The following is a 6,702-nucleotide window of genomic DNA, read 5'->3' as shown; positions in this document are numbered from 1 at the left end:
TGATCATTGAAGCTAACATATTTTATAGTAAGACATCCTAATTGAATCTTTTCTCACTAACCGTGGTATCTAGAGCTAGGCTTTTCCTCAATGAATGATTTTCATTCAAGAAGTACACGGTTGTTAAAACAAGATTAAATGGATAATCAAGTCATGGAAGAACGACTTCAAAAGATTGAGCAACTTGCTAAATTACATGACATTGACACGCTCAGCGATCAAGTTATAGGTGTAAAGTCCTACTAAGGTAACTTGGATTTCACTTACACTCACCACAATGCACCCCATTAAGTAATCATAAATATAAAATAGTTGTTTAAAAATACAGGATCTTGATGTAGAATTGAAAATTCAATACAAGGGCATTGTGCACTGCGGCATATATCACATGTGCTACGGCAGATGATATAGAGTCATAAGTCTCTGCTATCAGATTTGGCTGTCATGGTAGCAATCAGACATGAACTTTTGCCGCGTGCCATTTTCACATATGGTTTCTAATTGAAGTGATTTAAGCGCCCATGTGAAGCTTGTAAGATAAGCTAACTAATGAGACAAGTTTGGACACAATCCGATGGTCTTATTTCAATTTGGACATCCAAGTGAAAAAGTTACTTTTTCTTTAGCAACCAAGCACCCTAAGTGTTCAAATTCAACATCTTGCCTCACTAGACTACTTTAAGCTTTGAACCAAGTTCAAAGGGACTAAACACACCTAATTAACACATATAATCACATATTACACATCATATACTTAATATGACCTCCCAATGTCACTTTTCACTGAGGCAAAATTTCAACATGCGTCATTTCCACATATGATGTTCGATCTGAGTGATTCAAGCACTCACATGAAGCTTATTTCATAAGCTAGCTAATGAGATAAGTTTGGACATAATCTAACTATCCAATCTAAATTTGGACACTCAGGTGAAAAAAGTCACTTTTTCTAAAAAGTTCAAGCACCAAAGTGTTCAAATGGCACACTTTCTTTCATTAAGCCGTTTTAGGCTGAGAACCAACTTCAAAAGGGCCCAACACACCTAATTGAATAACAATCACAATATATATACACATAAATCAAGATTTCGCTATTCATTCGCCCCTTGTCTCAGTAAAAATTGTTTTTGCAACTGAGCACAACAATATGTTCTTGGCCATTCTATCCATAATTTCAACACAAGTTCACCATAAAATTACCTCATACACTTTCAGAACACAATTTCAATCAAATCTTAGCCCATATCACATGATTCACTGCATGTATCACATTATCACACACATTGGACTAAGATTCTCAAAATTATAGTTTATCACGATTTCAACCATGCACATGATTGCTGTGGCAACTCATTTACAAATGCACTGTAGATTAAGTTCATTACACAAACTCTAAGATCTCATGACAATAGTTCTACTATGCCTATACAATGTCCTTCCCTATTCTTGGCTCACTACTTTGACATATAAAAGTGTAACCATGGGGTGAGATAATAATCTCAGTAATAGAATAACTCGCTACTACTAACTATTATAGGTAACTATAAGTAAGTATTGCATATATATACATTCGAACATAGCATATAACATAGTTTCACATCACAAAAACATTTTCAACCACTATAAGCATGATCAACTACCATTCAAACTTTTGTATCACCCCAACTAAAACCATAGGCTCTTAATAGGCCAATACATGCTCATTGACTTAAGCACATCCTTAGTGCTAGATTCTAGTGTGCGACACACGAATTACGAGGGAGGAACTTGAATAAGGTTGAAGTTACACGGGTAACCCTTTCTCACGAACAGAAGGGTTGAGGTAACCATATAGTTTATTATGTTTATTAATTATTATAACTATGCAAAAGTGAATGTCCAATGTCAAATTGCGAATTTATGAGTTTTAGCATGAACTTTGCATTGTGAAATGAATTTGAAAAGTTATTGATTTTCATGAAGTATATATATATATATATGTTGTGGAAAGGTGTATAAGTAGTGGAAGTTGTGAAAGAGCATGATCATAGGGGGTGGGAGTTCACCCAGGATATGTGGGGTTGTGTATGTGTGGAGATTTATGAGTGAAAAATCCATATGGTCAGGCTGGCACCATGGGACATTCGGTACAGCATTTTATAGGTTGTTACCTTGGGTAATCTGGTACAGCATCTTATGGGATGGTTACCATAAGACATCTAGGCAGTCTAGCAACTCTCTAGTGCCCGTTAGTGTGCGGTTAGGAGTTAATGACACCTCTATCACAAGTGTGTGAAGAGGGAAACCATAGTCTATAGGTGGGTTAGATTACCTTTGGTCGGGTGTTTCTACCATCGAAAGTGAGCTCAGGTCAATGAGTGGTTGATCTAGAAGAGCCTATGGTTTCACGTCAAGGAGCTTTGGAGGATTGGTGGATAGTGGATCATGCTGTAGTGTAAAAGTATTTGAAATGTGATTTATAAGTGAAAAAGATAATTTAGTATTGATATGTGATGTATATGTGTCGCGCGCGCGCATGCGTGCGCAATATAATATTTTCAGTTACTTTGGCATAGTTATTTGTGGTAATAGACATTTAATGAGCTATATTTGGTTACTGAGATTTTTATTGGTTATTACATCTTTCAGGTTCTGGTACTAGTAGGTGAAAGGGAAAGGATATAGGCTGAGCTGACATCTCCTGCCTAGATCTTTATAAGATATGGTGTAATGATTTGTGAATTTTACGTTAAAAGTATGTATAAGTTGCCATAGGATTTGTACATGTGCATTAGTTATGATTATGGTATGCTTTTGTGATTTTGAACTCCCTAACCTTATATATGTGTAATGAGGAAATGACTGAAAAGGCTAGTAGATGGATGTAATTATGTGTGTATATGGAATGGGTGAAGATTAAATAGAGTGATTTGGCCATATATGGGACAAGAAAAGTGAAAATGTGGTTTTGGCTCAAGGTGTGACATGGGCAGATTATAGGCCAAATTTGGATATGTGTGTTATATTATGCATGTGTGTGGTCAATTAGGTGTATTTTGTCCATTTGGACTTGGTCAAGGCTCAAAAAGTGGCTAATGACAATTGGTTTCGAATTGAGACACTTAAGTGGCAAAACTTTGACAAAAAATGGTCAAACTGCACTTTAGTGTCCAATTTTTGATAGAAATATATGATTGGGATGAAACCAGTGTCATTAGTTAGATTTCAAAATAAGCTTCGTGTGGACGCTTGAACTATCCCAATCGAACTTCGTATGTAGAAATGGCACGTATTTGAATTTCATAGCAGAAATTGCCATTTGATAGCAAATTTAGGTGTGTGCGTCATGGCACATGTACTTAAATGTTACGGCTCATGGTAGAGAGCAGGTGATTGTGGCCTTTATGCCACATGCGCAACATGTGGCACAAGCTGTGACGCACGGTGCAAATTTTCACTTTATTTTTAAGTGATGCACATGTTTTCTTGACTTTTGATGCACCAATTCTTTATGCTTCCGCTATATATGTAATTGTATATGGAGTTGAACAACCCAAATGATTATAAAATATTTTCTAGAAATCTTTTATTGGGATCACAATGTTTTCAACAATTTTAACTCAAAGATTAGAAGTAATTAGTGATTTTGTAGTGGAGCATATGGTAATGTCAGTGAGGGCTTTACAAATTATTGGTATTAGTTTTTTCGGTGTCTTGATCCAATTTTGCTTTGTTTCTGCATTCATTCTAGTTTCTGGCAACTTATATATTATTCATTACACTATTCTTTCCCTTTTTCTTAACTTTTCTGCTACTTTCATCCTTAGGAGGGGAGAAAATGAGAAGAAGAGGTACTCAAGCTACTCGTTGCACCCGAGTATCTAGGCATCTGGTTGAGGATGAACTTGTGCTTGAGGTTCAACCGGATGTGCCTTAACAAGCTGATACAAGAGATGGCTTGTTAGAAGAATTAAGGAATATGATGATTGATATCCGACATACAGTTAGAGAGCATGATGTGTTATTGCAGGGTAGAGATCAAGAAGAGGAAAGAGAAGCTCAAGAAAGGCCAATACCAGAAGAAGTTCATAGCAGACTTGAGCCACCTCAAACTTTGAATTGTAGACAGAGTGTGGGAGTTGCTACAGATCTGACTATCGACGAAGCTTGAAAGACATGTGAGGTTCAATCCACCTACTTTTGATGGCAGTATGAGAGAAGGAGAAGCCGAGTAGTGGATTGAGCGTCTTGAAACAATATTTGAGGTGGTGACTTGTACTTTAGAGTAGAAAGTGACCTTAGCTACAGTCCAACTGGTTAGGGCAGCCAAGAGATGGTGGGATTCAGTAAGGCTGACTGGTGGTGTAAGGTATTCTTGAGAAGAATTCAAGAAGATATTCTTTGACTATTATTTCCCAGCATCTTTTTGTACTGAGAAAGAGGAAGAGTTCTATGCGTTCAGGCAGGGAGACTTGGATGAAGAGGAATTCATAAAGAAATTCAATGATTTATCAGCCTATTCTACCTATTTATAGCATCATAATAACACCAGGTGGAAGGCAAAATGATTTCTAGAGAAGATGCGTCTAGAGCATAAGAAGAAAATTGCTCTATTTGACATCACTATGTATGAGGATATGTGTCATAAGTTAGGAATAGCTGTGAAGAGAGCCAGAGAAGTAGAGGTTAAGAAGAAGAAGGATAGTGTGGGAAGATTTACACCTTCTTTGGGTTCGTTGGGCAGTGTATTGAAGAAGCCAATGTATAGCTCAAGCAGTTATGGAGCTTATGGGAAGAGGAGCTTTAGTATAATTCTCATACTATATCAGTTTAGAGAAGATCTATACAGAGGAGTACTGGGGTCAAAATTGGGCCTCAACAACCTTTAAGGCAAGTCTCGAACACACTAGCTCCTACTTTTAGTATTGAAAGGTCACCCCAGTGTAGTATCTGTGGCAGATTCTATACGGGAAAGTGTTACTCCTGTTTCAAGTATGGGAAGCTGGGCCATATTGCCAAATATTGTTCTGAGGGTGGAGTTGAAATGGCAGAGCAGCATGCTATGATTCCAGGACGAGTGTTTACTGTGACACAAGAAGAGGCTAGAGTGTCTCTGAACCTGATCAAAGGTATTATTTCTATCTGTGGTAATAGAATTGAAGCTTTATTTGATTCGAGAGCTACACATTCATTCATTTCAAAAGAATGTGTATATAGATTGAAGTTAGAATCGAAAGAGTTACCTATGATAATTAAAGGACTATGCCTTTTGGACTCTCAAGTATTACTAACAGAGCATGTCAGAGAGTTGAGATTGTATTTGAAGATTGAGTATCTGTGATCGATCTGATTTGCATTTCCATGAAAGGGATTGATATGATAGTTGGCATGGATTGGCTGGCAACTAATAATGCTATGCTAGATTGTGCCAGGAAGTTAGTGTCTTTTCTGGTGTTGTTGGCAGGGACTAGTTCTACTGAGCAACTTAGGTTCCTATCAATTGTGCAAGTTGAGAAGCTAATCAGAAAATTGTGTGACACCTATGTAGTAGTTTGTGCTTCCAGCAGCATGTATGATGGTGGTATTGAGAAGATTGGAGTGGTAAGTAAATTTCTCGAGGTATTTTCTGAGGAAATGTCTGGATTACCTCCGGAAAGAAAAGTTAAATTCTTAATAGATTTAGGTCCTAGTACAGAACCAATTTCTAAAGCCTCGTATCAGATGTCACCCTCAGGGTTGAATGAATTAAAGAAGCAGATTGAGGATTTGCTTGACAAAGGATTCATCAGGCTGAGTGTATCACCTTAGGGTTCGCCAGTGTTGTTTGTAAGAAAGAATGATGGCAGTCTATGACTATGCATTGATTACCTACAGTTAAACAAGGTGAGGGTGAAGAATAAGTACCTTTTACCCAGGATCGATGATCTATTAGATCAATTAGCTGGAGCCTTAGTCTTTTTCAAGATTGACTTGAGTTTAGGGTATCATCAGCTAAAGGTTTTTGAGAAAGATATACCTAAGACAGCCTTTCGTACCCGTTATGTGTAACATCTTAAAACTTCAAATATAGAAAAATGGATTAATTAAGGGATAAATTAGTTAAAAATATGATTAATTTATTTAATTATGTTTTTGGGTGGCTAATTAGATTTTTAGGTCATATTTGGCTTTAAATTAAGATAAGATGAAAGTCGGATCAAGTCAAGAAGCATCAGGGGGAGCAAAATAAAGTTGTTGCTCACTGTGCCGTGAGCCGTGGCTTACGTGGCATGCACTGCGGCATACGGCACAGTAGGCAACTTAAATTTTTAGGAATCAGCAGAAAAACTTAGATTTTGTGGTGGAAAACCTAGAGCAGGAAGAAGGAAACTTTAGGCACTGCTAGGGCATCAATTTGGAAGGATTTTGAAGATCATTTGAGCCTTCAAACTCTTGGGTAAGATTCCTACCCTTTTCATCTACCTTTTCATCTCATTTTTTATGGGATTTGAAAGAGTGAGAATTTAGTCTGATGGGATTAAGCTATGAGTCAACATTTTGAAAGTTTCTATTGACTCTAAAGGTGTAATTTAGGTTTATTGATCTTGGATATGTGGTAATATGAAGCTACTTTATTGTTTAATGGGAGTTGGATCAAGCTTTATCTTGATTATAGGGTGTTGAAGTGTAATAAGTTGAGATATTGAGTTTTATGTTGTGATAGAGTTAGAAGGAGACTTGAAG

The sequence above is a fragment of the Prosopis cineraria genome, unplaced genomic scaffold (genome assembly GCF_029017545.1).
Source record: "Prosopis cineraria cultivar Desert tree isolate PC_DT_omini unplaced genomic scaffold, ASM2901754v1 PC7, whole genome shotgun sequence".
Lineage (NCBI taxonomy): Eukaryota > Viridiplantae > Streptophyta > Magnoliopsida > Fabales > Fabaceae > Prosopis > Prosopis cineraria.
The sequence above is the reverse complement of the archived record's forward strand: the minus strand, read 5'-3'. Positions refer to the sequence as shown.